The sequence below is a fragment of the Mytilus californianus genome, unplaced genomic scaffold (genome assembly GCF_021869535.1).
Source record: "Mytilus californianus isolate M0D057914Y unplaced genomic scaffold, xbMytCali1.0.p SCAF_9, whole genome shotgun sequence".
In the NCBI taxonomy this organism is placed as follows: Eukaryota; Metazoa; Mollusca; class Bivalvia; order Mytilida; family Mytilidae; genus Mytilus; species Mytilus californianus.
In genome coordinates, this window is record NW_026262745.1 from 80213555 (window position 1) to 80232694 (window position 19140).

The window sequence follows — 19140 nt, forward strand, 5'->3', positions numbered from 1 at the left end:
TTATGTCTATTGATGTGAGCTCCCTTTCGAATTCAATAAATTTTAGATTTTACGTTTCCGAGTTATGGGGTTTTTTTTATTCATTAAAAAAGGGAGATTTTCCAGTTTTCGGACAATTACTCAAAAATGCCTTGAGCAGTTTTCATGAAACTTTGCTGAATTGTTTATGTCTATAGATGTGAGCTCCCTTTCGAATTCAATAAATTTTAGATTTTACATTGCCGAGTTATGGGGTTTTATTCATTAAAAAAGGGAGATTTTCCAGTTTTCGGACAATTACTCAAAAATGCCTTGAGCAGTTTTCATGAAACTTTGCTGAATTGTTTATGTCTATTGATGTGAGCTCCCTTTCGAATTCAATAAATTTTAGATTTTACGTTTCCGAGTTATGGGGTTTTATTCATTAAAAAAGGGAGATTTTCCAGTTTTCGGACAATTACTCAAAAATGCCTTGAGCAGTTTTCATGAAACTTTGGTGAATTGTTTATGTCTATAGATGTGAGCTCCCTTTCGAATTCAATAAATTTTAGATTTTACGTTTCCGAGTTATGGGGTTTTATTCATTAAAAAAGGGAGATTTTCCAGTTTTCGGACAATTACTCAAAAATGCCTTGAGCAGTTTTCATGAAACTTTGCTGAATTGTTTATGTCTATAGATGTGAGCTCCCTTTCGAATTCAATAAATTTTAGATTTTACGTTTCCGAGTTATGGGGTTTTATTCATTAAAAAAGGGAGATTTTCCAGTTTTCGGACAATTACTCAAAAATGCCTTGAGCATTTTTCATGAAACTTTGCTGAATTGTTTATGTCTATTGATGTGAGCTCCCTTTCGAATTCAATAAATTTTAGATTTTACGTTTCCGAGTTATGGGGTTTTATTCATTAAAAAAGGGAGATTTTCCAGTTTTCGGACAATTACTCAAAAATGCCTTGAGCAGTTTCATGAAACTTTGATGACTGGTTTATATCTATTAAAAAAGCGACGGGCGTATCATGCACTCATGGCGGAGCTGTTTATGTTTTCCTGCCAATCAACAAACATGTCCATCATGGCTAAAAATGGAACACAAGGGTTAAAATGTATCAATTGTCTATAATCATGAAACCCATAATAGGTTGAGAAAATCTGACAAAGCAAAAATGCTCAGAATGTTCAGATCTACCTTCTTACCATTTTCATAAAACTTTTAAGATGACTCACTTAAGCAGTAATTGCCCTTCAATGAAGATTTTAATCAACAACAAAAAAAAGAAAATGTGGTATGATTGCCAAAGAGAACTTTCCATCAAAAACCCAAAAGGCATAGAAGTTATCCACAGTACAGCCTTAAACAAAGAGCAAAACCCATACCATATAGAAAGCTATAAAAGGCCAAGACATGACAAATGTAAAACAATTCAAGCGTAAAAATTAACTGCCTGATTTATGTACAAAACACTTAACAAAGCTGATAAACAGCAACAAAGGACAACCACTGAATTACAGACTCCTTACTTGGGACAGGCACATACAGAGTGTTTGACTATATTTAGCTCACCTGCCTCAATGAGCCAAGTGAGCTTTTCTCCTCACTTAGCATCTGTTGTTATCCATTAACTTTTTACAAACATCTCTTAAACTGTTGGGCCAAATTTAACCAAACTTATAGATTACATTTTTGTTCGCTATGGAGATTCCGTATATCATCAAGTTATAGGAATTCCAATGGGGACTCACTGTGCCCCACTTATTGCAGACCTGTTTCTGTATTGTTATTAGTTACAATTTATGACTAAAATCAGCAAAGACCCATCGAAACAACATCTGATACAAAAATTTAATAACACTTTTAGACATTTAGATGATATATTGGCTCTCAATAATGACGACTTCAGTATGTACACTAAAGAGATTTATCCTGCTGAACTGACTTTAAAAAAAGCTAATACTAACATGAACACTGCCCTTTCCTGGATCTTGATATCTTTATCTTTAACGGGAAGCTTAATACCAAAATTTATGATAAAAGAGATGATTTTTCATTTCCTATTGTTAATTATCCATTTTTAGATGGTGACGTTCCCTTGTCACCATCTTATGGTGTTCATATATCTCAACTTGTTCGATTCGCTCGTGTATGTAACAACGTATTTGATTTTACAAAAGAAACCTCTGTATTACTAAAAAATTATTACACCAGGGTTTTCGATATCACAAACTAGTCAAAACATTTACTAAATTTTATCATCAGTACAAGGACATCATTCGTAAATATAAATCAACATGCAGACATCTTATACGTTCAGGTATTTCACATTCAATCTTTTATGGTAATATTCTATACAAAGCACAAAAATGTCAACATTCACCTCAAAAGCTAACCAAACCTTTAAACAGACTGTTTTCTGCTCTTTGGTCGGGTTGTTATCTGCTTGACACTTTCCCCATTTCCATTCTCAATTTTATTGGTCACAATAGTCAGTGGGATATCTAGTTCAAACAATGTTGTCAGGCAATCCCACCTACCATCCAACATTGCAGACGACTATAAATGCAATATATAGGGGTAAAATGCAAGCTTTGTCTATTATCTTGAAAACCACTATAATAGAGAAATTATGACGGGAGCAAAAATGTTCAGAATGTTGAGATCTACCTACTATTCATTTATATAAAAACTGTCAGATGAATTCTAATAGGAGTTATTTCCCGGCTTAAATTATGAATTTTTACCAATTTTTTTTTCATTTTTGCTTATTATCTCGAAAATTAATTTGTTCATTCGTTTTAGTGTGTTTAGTCCTTTTTGATACAGTTAATGACTAGATAAATAGTTTTTTGTCAGCTTGCCTTGACGGAGGCAAAAAGCGAGACATAGGTAGGCTGTTTCTGGCGTCGACATCGACGGCGTTAACAAAGTATTAGTTTGTGATTAGGTCTAGTTCATGGTGAACCACTAGTGGTAGGTCAATGATATTTGGTATGCAGTTGTATTAGCATTGGCACATCTCATTACCATGGAGATTATTTGGCCCCGCCCCCTCAGTCAAGGTCTATTGATTTTGAAACTTTGCTTAGTTTACATGTATTAGTTTGTGATTAGGTCAGTTTATGGGGTACCACTAGTGGTAAGTCAATGATATTTGGTATGCAGTTGTATAAGCATTGGCATATCTCATTTCCATGGAGATTATTTGGCCCTGCCCCCTCATTCATGGTCTATTGACTTTGAAACTTTTGCTTAGTTTTCATGTATTAGTTTGTGATTTAGGTCAGTTTAAGGGGAACCGTTAGTGGTAGGTCAATGGTAATTGGTATGCAGTTGCATAAACATTAGCACATCTCATTTCCATGGAGAATATTTGGTCCTTACCCGTCAGTCATGGTCTATTGACTTTGAAACTTTTGCTTAGTTTACATGTATAAATTTGTGATTAGTTCAGTTTAAGATGAACCACTAATGTTAAGTCAATGATATTTGGTATGCAATTGTAAAGGCATTCTTTCATTTCCATGGAGATTATATAACCCCGTCACCTAATTATGGTTCATTGACTTTGAAACTTTTACATAGTTTACAAGTAAATGTTTGTGTTTAGGTTTGTTTAAAGGGAACACCTTATGAAAAGTCAATTGTATTTGGTTTGCAGTTGTAATAACATTGGCACATCTCATTTCCATTGAGATTGTTTAGCCCTGTACCTTTAGTCATGGTTCATTGACTTTGAATATTTGCATGACTTACATGTTAAAGTATTGCTATTTTAATTTCAACATTTGCATTATCAAAATAACAAATAGGGGAGACATATCTCTGTGTTAACAGTTTATATATTAAATTACTTAATTCCTTTTAAAACACACATGTGGTCAATAATTATTATTCAGTATTCTAACCTGGTGAATTATAAAATCGTCTGATTTTAGTTTAAGAGGACAAGTTGACTTTATTGATTATCAATCAGTCCCAGACAATGGCTATAAGTGAGTGTTACATTACCAAGACCACTTTACCAAATTCAGTATTTTGGGTCCATTGAGCTTACTAATTCACTATGGCATGACCTTAAAATTGTTCATGGTAGACCATGTCACGAAAGGGCGAATGCTGATGTAAAAGAAATGCTTGCAACATGGCTCAGTGAAAATTATTCTACACAATGGTCTGAACGATTATCCAATTTCAGAAAAGGTGTACATTCTGCTTTATTCAAATTTATTTTCAAATTTTGTACAAGTTGAAACCATTTTTACTTTTGTACATGTTATAACTTGTATTTTTGCATTGTGCAAGTTATAGCATGTACCAATTTTACCAACTAAATAGTGTTTCGACATCTTTTAAGTTTAGAATACAGGGGTATGATATTTTCAATGTTTGATTGATCTGATTTTTTGTGTTTTAACGCCACTTTTAAGCACCGCTTTTGGGCTATTTCAAGGCGGTCAGTTTTTATTGGTGGAGGAAGCCGGAGTGTCTGGAGACAACCACCGACCTTCGATAGGAAAACTGACAATTCTAGTCAGGCAATTAAGATAGGAGTCGAGTGCACCCGCACGAGCGGGGTTCGAACTCACAACCTCCGTGTTGACTGGCTAGTGATTACAGTAGTAACTACTTAAACCACTCGGCCACCGAGGCCCCCTACAATGTTTGTGTTTATTGCATGAAAATGTAATTTTTTTTTAAACAATTCAACAGATGGTTAATACCTCATAACTGGCTTCAATTTACTATTTACATTTGCTGTCAATCATCTACTGTCTGGACAGATTAATACTTTAAACCTTAAAAATGTACCTTTTTATAATGATATGTCATCCATCTTACCATTGAAAGTTCAGCATATGGTTAAAAGAAGAGAAATCAAAGCAAATACTATTATAACTAAACTTTTGTACAAAAAATGGACATTATTTCCTATCAGATTTGTTCCTTTTTTTCCTGTGAACTTTTTTCCTGTTACTTTTTTTCCCCATACTTTCGAAAACTTTGATAGGTATAAACTATAAACAGCAAAAATAATCAAAAATTCAAAACCTGAAACATACCAAGTTAGATGACTTATATAAGTTATTGCCTTTAAACAATGAATTAATGGATGGCTGTCCAATGGCAAATTAAATGCATTTTCAGGACGAGAAAATGACAAAGTGATATACAGGGGCGTAGCTGGCCTAAAATAAAGTGCAAGCATAAGACTTGAAAAATTTTTGGGACCTTTTTATGCAGAAAATTATAATTTTTCGGTCATTTTCCAGGTATGCCATGCTTAAGAAATTCACATTACTCCTTATTAACATGGTTGTTTTCAAATATAAAATAAATTTTATAAAACGGGAAGATCAGTCGACAAGTCCACCGAGGCGTTTATCAATAGAAGTGCAATCAATGGACACATGGCCAACCCGGGAACAGATAAGACACAAAAGAACAAACAAAAACATTCAATATTGAAAACTAAATACAGATAAAAAACACGAACCCTGAAAAAAAATGTGGCGACCTCCAGTGTTCCGGAAGGGTGAGCAGGAGTCCTGCTTCTTGCAAGACACCCGACCGTAGCGTTTCTCACTACGGTCATTTTCGAATCGAGGGAGGGGTTTCTACGACAACGGTAGAAGGTCACTTGGGACACAGATACCCAAGGTGAATTAATAGTCTTTTAGACGTACGGACAATGGAAATACGAAATCAAACGGCGACTTTTAAGTCTTGACTTATAAGTGAGGGATATAAATCTAAGATGTTTTCAAGGTTATTGCATGTATTGAGCCTGTATTATTAAATGTTAATACTGCATGTAGACTTATAGTATAGTCAATATCCAAAGTCCATACATCTATTTTTTGCCAAGGCAAATGATTGCAGAGCTCTCTCGGTGTCGATATTCATTTCTCTGTGAACATGTATGAACGCCAACGAAGATAGTCTGTCCTGTACCATGGTTGAACGGAGATAAGTTTTTAGTCGCCGTAATGCACTAAATGACCATTCAGTAGTTGATGAAGTTACTGGCATTGTAACTATAGAATTGACACGATTGCAAATATTGAAGGATATAGTTCCTTATTAGTCACTGCTAGAGACGACATCAGAGATTCTCTATAACATCTGGACCCGACCAGCGTCTCTGCCATCTCTTTACCTCAGAGTTGAATGTTCCTTGATTGTCCGTCAAGTCGTGTCTAAATGTTTCGTATAGTTTGTCTATACACTCTGCTGTCAAAGATTCCAAACATGCAGGTATAAATTAAGGTTCAGAAGTATCCAGTAAACGTCCTGTGAGTTCTTCAATGAAATAGTCAAGAAAGGAGAAATACAAGGCTCGCTTCCAATACTGACTTGGAGTGTCAGCTGGATAGTTAGCCCGGTTGACCTGTCTTACTACTCATTCGTAATTCAATTTCAGAATATTTTTTTTTGTGAAAATAATGTGCAAGCAAATGATTTTTTGCGTAAAGGCAGCTACGCGCCTGATATAAATATGAACCCTGTTTTGCACAAGACTAACACTGAGCCGGATTTTAACGTGCTAGTTCACAAGGTAACAACACACAGTCTGCAGGAAGACATATCGCCACACACAGACACATTATTTAGACTATGTGGTTGACCAGTCTTTGTTCTTACTTCTAAATACTGCATGATTAGCGGGAAGCAGCAAATACCAACCTTCAAGTCTCTGGCTTGACCCAGCTAGGGTTCGAACCCATGACCTTAAATCGTGGCTTCCAAAAGGACAAGTCGAGGAAATTATATTCTCGACCGGTTGTACTCAACCTGAAATGCAATTGCTATTTTAACATAATTCTGAAAAAAATTGAAGCTTTTTTTAATCAGAAATACAATTAAAGTATGATAAGATGAAGGATTTTTTACTATTTCATGAGTTTTTGCCTTTTATAACAAAAACTATAATGATAGGGGGACATTGTGAACAGCTGGAATGATCAACAAAACGATATCTACAAAAATGTCTATATGATCCCAAAAATTGGATGACTCCTTCAATGAGTATAATAGCAGTTAAATGATAAATTTTGACTTAATTTGAGTTTTTGCCTATTATTTTTGAAAACTATTATAGATCAGTAGAGACTGTAAACAGCAAAAAAATTTCAGCAATGTAAGACCTACAAAAATTTCAATATGATTGTATACATTTATTTCCCGTGCCGGAGGGAGATTTGAAGATTTGTTCACCCCAGAATATTCATATTTCACGAGGGCTCTGCCCGAGGGAAATATGATTTTTCGAGGGTGAGCAAATCTTCATATCTCCCGAGGCAAAGGGAAATGAATGTTTTATTCCACTGCCTATGCTTTGTTTACTATCAATACATTAAATATTATTTTGCATACATTTTTTTTCTTATCCGCTTAAACTAAACACGACATACCCATTGATAAACAGTAAGGATCAAAATTTAATTATAAGTCTTTTTGTTTTATCGTCTGAAATAAATTTGAACATGATGATCCGCTTGTTTTTGTAAGTCAAACTAAACACGACATACCCATTGATAAACAGTAAGGATCAAAATTTAATTATAAGTCTTTTTGTTTTATCGTCTGAAATAAATTTGAACATGATAATGATTTTTGCTATCGCTATTTTAAGAAGAATAAGAAGTTCAAAACGTTATATAGATATAAGAAGATGTGGTATGAGTGCCAATGAGACAACTCTCCATCCAAGTCAAAATTTATAAAAGTAAACCATTATAGGTCACAGTACGGTCTTCAACACGGAGCCTTGGCTCACACCGAACAGTAAGCTATAAAGGGCCCCCAAAATTACTAGTGTAAAACCATTCAAACGGGAAAACCAACGGTCTAATCTATATAAAAAACGAGAAACGAGAAACACTTATGAACCACATCAACAAACGACAACTACTGAACATCAGATTCCTGACTTAGGACAGGTGCAAACAAATGCAGCGGGTTTAAACGTTTTAATGGTACCAAACCTTCACCCTTTTTCTGAAACAATAGTGTAACATCACAACATAGAAAGACACACTATAAAATATCAACTGAAATAGCTTAACTCAATCAAAGGACATATTAACACCATTGAACATACACTGAGCAAATAAATTTGACCTTTGATACAATGTAAATACAAAATAAATAAACTAAGGGAAGAATAATAAAAGTAACATGTTATATAGGTATGAAAAAATATCACCCGTTTGCAATAACTTTAAACACAGGTAAATGAAAATAATTTTGTTGTTAGGTATACGTATACAGTACCAATAGAGAAAGGAAATATTTTTACAAAATAAATAATTTTGATGTTCATAGTACGAAGTGAAAATTTATAGTAATACCAAACACTTATAAAAGCTGGTATATAGACCAGATATAACCCTGAATAACATTAAATAACAAAAAAAGCAATACAATTAGTATCAACAGGTCAAATAAACAAGAAAGTACGATTTGAGAGTACTCGCAGTTACTGACAGCTAGTTAAAAGCCAAAACAATTAATAATAAAAAATCATGCATCAGAGACTAAAATCAACTAAAACACATCCCAGGGTTTTAGTATTTTAACGTCATGGACAGTCAAAGAAGACATGACTAGTGCAATGCCAAAAATAAATGTATCGACAGACAGTAGGATAGTTAGTTTAACCTCTTTATAGATCAAAACGAACGTGGGTGTGTCTTTATACATCCCGTGTGAAAAGAATACAAATTTAGTTATGTTTTAATTTGCTGATGACAAAATCGATATTAGTGCCAATGTAAACTATATTCAAAGATCTAATTACAACATTGGTAAGATAACCTTTACTAATAAGTTTGTTTAAAGGTTCGATGATTTTACACGGATCACATAATGATTTCCGCGCTTTAAGTACAATATTACAGTAAAATTTAGGATGTGAAATACCGTTTTTAATCAGTTTTCTACAAGTACAGCCAAATTTACTAATCAAATCTTTGTATCTATGAAAGAACTTAGCAAAAGTTTTACGTAATTTATGGTAACGAAATCCCTAATTTAACCCATTGTATGCCAGAGGGCCGATTTTGGGCCGATCTGTACATACTACGTTCAGTGCCAGAGGGCCGATTTTAGGCCGATGTTATTTTAGCGACGTTACCAACGCCGTCATCAATTCAGAATTGTGACGTCGATCTCCCGCCACCTAAGAGCGCACTTGCCACTTCCACTTGGCGTTGCATTTCAAAAATAGCGTATGGCTAATTTTTGGTTCAGATATTATTTGTTTGTCTCGAAAATTACCTCACTGTTTCTCACTATTCAATGAAGACTTGTAAGTAGTCCCGCTGTATGGGTTTTTGTCTTTTTGACACATTCCCCATTTCCATTCAATTTCCTATTCTTTAGAAACACTTTTGTCTATCGATAGTCCATTTGTTTCTTTTACTTGCATGATATTATTTACGACTCAAATGTTTTGTACAGCTTTGCAATAAGTTTGGTGTTTGGATTTTTTTATTTCGCACATAGTGCAGACATATTCTGTTTTTGTTTTGGATTTTTTTTTGTGTGTGGGTGGGTGGTGGTGGTGGGGGGGGGGGGGGGGGGGGGTAAGTCATTAGCATATACATGGCGAATAAATAGATAGATTTCACAATTTTAGATATATTCATTGTTCTTCCACACATACATGATTATGTTTGCATTTTTTATGAAGTCCATTTCCACATCTAACACAAACAGTTCTCGTTCTCTTTCTCCCATTCCACCCGTTTCTGTCTGAACAACCGCTACAATCTTTTTCTTTTCCGTCGGGGACCTAAGGAGTCGTATGCGCGCATTATTTAGTTCACGATTAGGGAGTCTTTGCTGACGTGATAAAAGATGCTCTTGTGCGAGATCCTCAATTATACTTTGCAGAAATGATAACCTCGAGAGACGTGGTGCATCACTATTTTGTTTATAAAGTATATAAGCATTTGTTACCATTCTTTGTAGTAGATTGAATACAATTTTTTTCCATACTTTCATAGTTTTTCTATCATCGACATATGCGCTGACAAGCTGATCAGCTAGATCTACTCCTCCCATTTTTGTGTTGTAATATTCAATCATTTTTGGTTTCCCGTTATTATTAAGTTCGGCTCTACATGCAGTGGATAACAGACGGACAGGTTTCCTACGCCTAGCTTCCTTATACGCACATAGCAATAACTGTCCTTGTCTTAAAAACTTAGCTTCGTTTTCATCTATTGTCGGGTTTTTTATGGAGCTTGGCATGGCACGATTTTTACGTAAAGTTCCAGTCCCTTTCCGCAGTAGTTCTTTTGCTAAATCAAGTGACGTGAAAAAGCTGTCTGTGACAACGTGGTAGTATTTATTAAAAAAATTGCACGAGTCTAAAAGTGAATTTACTACGTAACTTCCCTGTAACATTCCGGCAGGGGTTGGGTCATAACGCTTTCCTTTATACACATTAAGATGAACAATGTATCCCGTTATTGATTCAGCAAGCACCCATAATTTAACACCGAATTTCGCTGCCTTTGAGGGTATATATTGAATCATTATTGACCTGCCCCGTGTTCCTATTAAACTTTCGTCTATGCTTAAGGATTGATTTGGTGTATAATATTGTTTAGATTTGGCATTAAACAAATCAACGAAGCATTGAAATTTTCCGGTCGGGGAATACTGTGGATCATCACGGTTAGGAATCATATCATTGTTAGTTATATGAAAAAACTTCAAAATCAATTGGAACCGGTTCCTTGAAAACATGTCTCTAAACCATTTTGTTGATTGGCTAGCAAACTTTGTATTCCAATATTCGGTTATAACCGGTTTCTTAATGATACCCATATTGAGAATAACCGCTAAAAACGCTTTCAGATCTCTCAATGTTAAAACCCCAACTTTGAACCAGTCATGCAGGCGCGAGAATCGTTGAATTCTGTCTTTACTAGCAATATAGTCTGCTGCATACCTGCAAAGAAATAGGTTTTATAAGTTTTCCATCGAAAGTTACTTTTTCTCCATTGAAACTGTTTGTTTTTTAGAAGCAAGCGGTCATAATTTTCTCACGAAAATGCACCCTTTCTCCACGAAAAAAAGAGCTAGCGCTAAGATTACTTTTTACTGTTTTGCTGAGAAATAAGGCAACACATCATGAAAAAAGATGAAAAGGCACAATGTTTTTTTTTTCTTGTAAAGATTATAACCGCGTGAATGAGGGGGTGCCGATCATAGATCCGCCAATGGTGACTGTTCTAATGTAAATGAGGTAGTGTCTCTTCGTACATGCATGTGTGTAAAATGAGCGTCTAGGGGCTCATTGTCTTAACCCCGGGGGAGTTACTGACTATCCTTTCGGGTATAACTGTGCCGACAGCACTTGCCGAATCATACCCTGTTCTAACCAGAAAACATTGAAAAACATACCCTGTTCTAACCAGAAAACATTGAAAAACATACCCTGTTCTAAACAGAAATATTGAAAAACATACCCTGTTCTATACACGCTCAGAAAATGTATACCTGTTCTAGACACGCTCAGAAAATGTATACCTTGTTCTAGATAGAGACCTATATGTTCTAGACTAGTTCAGAAATTTATACCCTGTCACCAAACAATTTATTAATGTAAGATCCTGTTCTAGACAAATACTTTGTCTAAAAAAGACCCTGTTCTCACCAGCAGGGCATGAAAACGCGACCCTGTTCTAACCAGCAGGACATGAAAAAGGGACCCTGTTCTATCCAGCAGGGCATGAAAAAGCGACCCTGTTTTGTGGCACACTCGTACCACAAAAAATATAGGAAGTAAACCCCCGGGGTCTTAACTTCCGACTTATTTATAAAATGCCAAATAACTTTTTTAAAGCAAATAAGCAGCTCAAATGTTCGACTTATGTCCAGTTTTAAATTATGAAAATGTTCTATGTTTATCAATTCCTTGGTGATGTATATACATAAAGCATGGATCGATAAAATATGTACATGATAGTACCTGTTGGTTTCTGTAACTATTTGTCTTAAGAAATCCATTGTCATAAACAGGAAAAAATAAGATATAGGTCTTGAATTCCTTGGAGGAGCGTCTTGAAGTCCAACATTCTCGGCAAAGTTCTGCTGCATTTCATCTATTTCTGGTGGGTAGATTCTAAACCATGGACGTTGGTTCGGCACATTTTCATCTTCGCTACTCTCCGATTCTGTGATCTCTTGAGCTAGATCAACATCTGAATCCGTTTCACTTTCAATATCGGAAACTTCGGAATCTTCGGAAATGTCTGACATTTTGGAAGCGCAATGCCAATAGTTCAAAAAATGACGTCATGTTTTTAATTGTGACGTCACTTAAATGTAGAAAAAACCAAGCACTTTTCGAAAAATTAGGAAAAAAAGGTTATATTTGGCAACAACCATTTTCTTATCTGGGGGGGGGGGGGGGGGGCTGGGATTTTCATTGTGTTTCAGAACCTTCCTCCGATAATTTTTTTTTTCTTATGAGAAGGAAAGCAACATTTTTTTTCCTATCATGTGAAATAGAACTACATGAAGCAGGTGACAGCATAAAAATTTGTTCATGCTACAATGCAAAATCTAATTATTTTTCGGTCGGCCATCAACATATTTTTAAAAAAAAAAATGGTGCAATTTGGTCAGTAATTGGACTAGAACTCCGCCGGCCAAAACAATAATTTGGAACTCAGATTTTAAGAGGCGGTTCTTCACCCTACCGTGATTTTCCCATTTCATTTTATTTTTGTATACATCTGATTGTCAAGTACGTTCAATATAATATTGGATCTTGGATCACGGATGTTTCTAAAATGCGGAAATCATAGTAATTAAAACATGCAGTTGAAATTACTTCTAGAATCAGATAAAATCAATCACTTAGCTTCAGAAGAAAAAATGTTCAAATTAAATTTGTTTTTGAAATAATAGTCAGTTCTTTGAATCAAATACATGTATCTGTAAACAAAATCGTTTTTACTGGCAATATTGGCTTCCACTAATATCTAGAGCCGGCAAAATAGCATATATATTTTTTTGGCGACGCCAGAAAAATAGCTTCTGCCTTATAAAAACTCAAATTGGGACAGAGTCACAGAGTGTGATCATTAATGGGCTTATAAGTACCCGTTTTTATCTATGTGTAGGTACAAATATTTATTTTATTTCAATAAAATATACATTTTATATTCTCTTACATTGTGTAACATTCAAAACACAAGATTTACCGTTATCGCTTAATGACATGAAATTATTTTATTACTCTGAATCTTGGTTTGCATCCGTCCGTCCGTCCAAATTATGTATCCACATCTCCTCAGTAAGTAACAATTTTAGTTTTATTCCAGAGGGGGGGGGGGGGGATATGTTTGAGGTCAAATGCAGGACGGGGTTTGTTAGTGAAAATATCAAGGATGAGCAATTGGTTAAAATAAAAAAGCCGGAACACAAAATGGGCACAAAATTAAAGATTATTTTAATTCAAAAAAAAAAAAAAAATGCGCGCACCAGCGTGACGAAAGACAATGCCACGATCGTAATTTTGCCTAAAAAATAATCAGGATCCATAATTTGATCCAAATTCCCCATCTGGAAAATTAAATGATTGCTTTTATAGAGACAAACAAGATTGCATCTCTTTAGGGAAGGAAGCTGGACTTTTTGTTGTAAATATTCTGAGTTGTTAGTTTTTGTAAATATATTATGAAATATCAAGAAACTCTTGTCTATTTTCTTAGACCTCGGCGTTTTATAGTCTTAAGTGTTTCTGGCGAAAATAATATTTTGCACCGGGTGGACCTATGAACAAAGTTTTATTTGCTTGATAATATTTGACATAGTATGAAACGGGTGGCAAAAGGGTTTCGTAATGTGTATGGTGGCCGTGCCGTGAATTGGGCTTTTCAAAATATCTGACGTTTGCATTTTATGTATCAATACATTTTTCGGAAGGTATTATAGTTTTCCCCTCATTATCCTACTACATGGCTGCATAATTTGCATTGCATCACAATTTCAAATATAGCTAGACTTTGTGTTTTTTTTTTTATTGATTGTATGTTTATAATATATCGTGTTATTTTGATTTATGTTTCTGAGGGTATAATGATTTGTTATTGAATAAACATTATATATATATAGATATTAATTTTGACAAGTAACACTATTGTATTATTCCGGAAATATCGGAATTGCCATATCATATGCTGTAGAAATGGAAACCATCATTCATTTCTCAATAGAACTTTCTTCTATTGTTGACGTCACAAAGCCTCCTTTACCTTCGCAACGACTTCCAAAACAAGCCGTGGCACTGAACGCAGAATTTTGAAATTTTGCCGTGGCAGCGAAAGGGTTAATAATTTACCTTGTACATTGATTACGTTCGTTAAAATCTATGACATCACTACACACACGGGCATAACGAACGAGTTGGGATGTATAAACACCGTATGATGGAGCCAAAGGAACATCGCCGTCTAAAAAAGGAAAATTAACAATAGGGAATGAAAAATCGTCTCTTTTGTCGTAAATTTTAGTATGGAGTTTTCCTTTAGAGATTGAAATGTCCAAATCCAGAAAAGGACAACTACTGCTGTTTATGTTAGATTTAGTTAAAGTAAGTTCTATTGGGTAAATTTCGGTAGTATATTTAGAGAACTCTGGATTATTTAACGAAAAAATATCATCTAGATAACGGAAGGTGTTGTTGAATGTATCAACCAAATGAAACAATGACGTGTCTTTACTGAGTTTGGTCATAAACTGAGATTCATAGCAATACAGGAATAAATCTGCTATTAGAGGGGCGCAGTTAGTGCCCATTGGAATACCTACTACTTGTCGATACACTTTATCGCCGAAACGTACATATATGTTGTCCAGGAGAAAATTTAAAGCTTCAATCATATCTTCACATTTCCAGTAAGTGTATCTAGCATACTTTCCTTTTTCGTTACAGAAAAAAGCTTTAAACGAGTTACAGCAAATAAATTTGTAATGAGATTTTTCAAAAGACCATTTAATTAAATATGAAAACTTTTTCTTGATAAGATTGTGTGGAAGTGTAGTATAGAGAGTAGAAAAATCATAACTGTCAACAGAATTAAAAGGACCATCAAAAGCATGTATTTTATCTAAAACCTCTAAAGAATTTTTAACACTCCAAAAATAATTAATACCATTATTTTCATAAGCTTTATTACAAAAGTTAATAACAAGTTCTTTGATAGTAGTAAGGGAGGTAGTTAGAAGCACTGATAGATTGGTAGTAGAACACTTACTAGATGCGGAGATGAAACGGAATTTAAATGGTTTTTGTGCAATTTAGGTAACCAGTACATAGTAGGGACTTTCAAATGTTCGGAAGAGGATTTAAGCTGGGTAGTGGCAGTGATATGCTTGTTTATAATTTTACTCTCTGTTGAGCGTACGGACCTGAATGTAGATGAATTTGTAATTTTGTTTTGGAGAACTTCCGTGTAGTATATGCGTCACACTACAATAACCGCGCGTAACGTCGCACGAAGTAATCCCGAAATTTCCGAGGGGAATATGATCCTCAGTATGGAATATGAAGATTTGTTCAATGACACGTGGGATAGTCTCAACCAATCAAATATTGATTAAACTATCAATATGTTTAAACAGTGGAATAAAAACCATTGGACGACCTCTATTCACAGTAATTGAGTATTTTTTACTAAATCTCAAGTTTTTTGTATAAGATTGAAAATTTTGATACACAAATAACGAAAATAATCGATTATCTTGAAAACAATTTTAGATAGGTCAAAATAAATTTTCAGGAAAACTTGAACAAAAGGGAGGGATTGTTCAACGTTTAAGAATAAGTTTTGATTTAAAGGCATATTCTAAGTCAGGAACCTGATGGTCGGTGGTTGTCGTTTGTTGATGTGGTTCATAAGTGTTTCTCGTTTCTCGTTTTTTATATAGATTAGACCGTTGGTTTTCCTGTTTGAATGGTTTTAGGGGCCCTTTATAGCTTGCTGTTCGGTGTGAGCCAAGGCTCCGCGTTGAAGGCCGTACTTTGACCTATAATAGTTCACTTTTACAAATTGTGACTTGGATGGAGAGTTGTCTCATTGGCACTCATATCACATCTTCTTATATCTATATAAATGTTAAAAATTGCAACCTTATATTTTGACCATTGCCCCAAAAAACAAATGTCAATGTTTTGCACATTACGCAGTTTTTGTCAAGCCTAGGTGCGACTTTTGTCGCAGAAAGCTCGACATAGGGATAGTGATCCGGCGGCGGCGTTAACTAACTTCTTAAAAGCTTAATATTTCAGAAGGTAGAAGACCTGGGTGCTTCATACTTTGTATATAGATGCCTTATGGTATGAAGTTTCCTTCTGTCATATGTTCAGTGTCCTTGACCTCATTTTCATGGTTCAGTGACTACTTGAAAAAAAAGTTAAGATTTTTTTGTAATGTTAATTTCTCTCTTATTATGAGTAATAGGATACCAATATTTGGTATGTGCGTACCTTGCAAGGTCCTCATGCCTGTCAGACTGTTTTCACTTGACCTCGACCTCATTTCATGGATCAGTGAACAAGGCTAAGTTTTCGTGATCAAGTCTATATCTCAGATACTATAAGCAAAAGGTCTACTATATTTGGTGTATGTAATGATTGTAAGTTGTACATGTCCAACTGGCAGGTGTCATCTGACCTTGACCCCATTTTCATGGTTAAGTGGTAAAAGTTCAGTTTTTGTGTTTTAGTCTGTATTTCTAATACTGTATGCAATAGGTCAACAATATTTGGTGTATGGAAATATTTTACGATGTACTAGTCAGTCTGGCAGGTTTTATTTGACCTTGATCTCATTTTCACGGTTCAATGCTTAATGTTAAGTTTTTGTGTTTTTGTCTGTTTTTCTAATACTGTATGCAATAGGTCAACTATATTTGGTGTATGGAATGATTGTAAGGTTTATATGTCTGGCTGGCAGGTATCATCTGACCTATACCTCATTTTCATGGTTCGTTGGTCAATGTTCAGTTTTCCTGGTTGACTTTATTTCTTATATACTATAAGCAATAGGTTAACTATATTAGATGCATGGAATGATTTTAATGTATACATGTCTGTCTGGCAGGGTTCATCTGACCTTGACCTCATGTTCATGGTTCATTGGTCTATATATAATTTCCATGGTTTGGTCTGTTTCTTTTATACTATACGCAATAGGTCATCTATATTTGGTGTATGGAATGATTGTATTAAAGGTGTACATGTATCTCCGGCTTGGTTTATCTGGCCTTGACCTCATTTTCTTGGATCATAAATGTTAATGGGATACTTGTTGTAAAACTTTATATTTAGGACTATCAACATAAAATCAATGGTCAGTATAGTAGGCGAGACATTTCAGCGTGTGCACTCTTGTTTAAATTCTCTCTTTTACTGATCCTTTTATTTATGAAACTTCATAGTAAAATGGGCACAGTTTTACAGACAAAGTGCTTCGCTTAACAACTACGACAACATTCAAATATATATTGATCAAATTTAGAAATTGTAAGATAGTTTAGAAGAGGAAAAGAAGTGTGTGAAAATGGTACATGAATTGTTTGCATTACGTTGCATTGAATTTTCAGAATATTAGAGAATGAAAAGTTAGACCTCCATTCAATAATGCTATTTCATGCTGATTCTATTACTCAGCTGACACAAAAAAAACTTCAGGGTCTCCGCCATGAGAACTACCTTTTGGCATCGTGTCAGTATTAACAGACACGAACGTATAAAAAAACAGACATTTAAACAATTGAAGAGAATGACGATATCGATGGTAAGCAAGTCCGAGCACGGACTTTATTGTGAGGAGAGGCATATGTGACCAAGCTAAGAGTCGCTGCTTGTATTATTTAGGACTTTTACCTAAAATTTACAATTCTGACATTTTGGACTTAAATTCATTGTGTTTAATTATTTATTTTATATTTTGGTTGCTATTTACATTTCTTATCCATAACTTTTAATCAACATGTTTTGATGTGTTAATTTGAAATTCTCAGTTTGGAATTTGAGTGACATGTTTTAATTTTTTACCTAATTAGTGACCATTTACCTTATTCATAAATGCATGTATCTCACATTTATTCTCCGACTTCTAAGAATAGTTTTATCTTTGACAGTGAACAATATCACTCAGATTAGTTGCTAATTGTAAAAGTTATTCATGTCAATTCGATTGTGTATAAATACTTGTGTATATAATTTGATGAATCCGATTGGACTCAGGACTTTCCACTGAACACAGTTCATTCGAAATAAAAGTATTCTATGCTGAATTATGGAACAATTAACTGTTCATGTACACGTTATAATATATCAGAATTCCGTATATATTTTAGAATAGGCACCATCTGATTAACCATCAAGATGGTCTCCGAAGAATGGTCATATGACACGATAATAACATAAATATAGACAGTGTATATAAAAATAAGAAGATGTGGTATGATTTCTAATGAGACAACTCTCCACCAGGGACCAAATGACGTAGTAGTTAGCAACTCTAGGACACCGTACGGCCTTCAACAATGAGCAAAATCCATATCACATAGCAAGATATAAAAGGCCCCGAAATGATAAATGTTAAACAATCCAAATGAGAAAACTAACAGCCTGATTTATATACCAAACGATAGACGAAAAACAAATATAATATACAGCAAGCCAACAAGCGACATTCACTGAATTACAGGCTCCTGACTTTGGACGACATATACATAAAAGTACAAAAATCAGTGGAAAAAAACTGAACTTATCCGAATGATTGTACAAAGGCAAACAACTAACAAAAACAAAAAAGACACAAAATATAGATCTGAGAGTACTCGCAGTTATTGAAAGCTAGTTCAAAGCCAATAACGACTTATACAAAATCATGTATCTTAGACTAAAATATCAATCATATCCAACATCCAATGGATTTGATATAATCAGTACACATCCAACATCCAATGCAAGATTTGGTGTAAAGACGTCATTAACAGTCAGAGAAAAGCATGACAAAGATCTAATTCCAGTGTTAAATTGGTAATCTTAAGAATAAGTCTCTTATAAAGTGATTGATAAGTTTACCCGGATCGTATATATCTGGTAAAAACATTACATTTTATGTAATT

The 19140-nt window shown here is 34.5% G+C and overlaps 1 long non-coding RNA gene across 1 annotated transcript in view; it reads right to left on the bottom strand.

Annotated features, from left to right (window-relative positions):
* The window catches only part of LOC127716522 (uncharacterized), a 153963-nt gene that overhangs the window by 49927 nt on the left and 84896 nt on the right, over positions 1-19140 (bottom strand). The gene's annotated exons all lie outside the window — the stretch shown is intronic.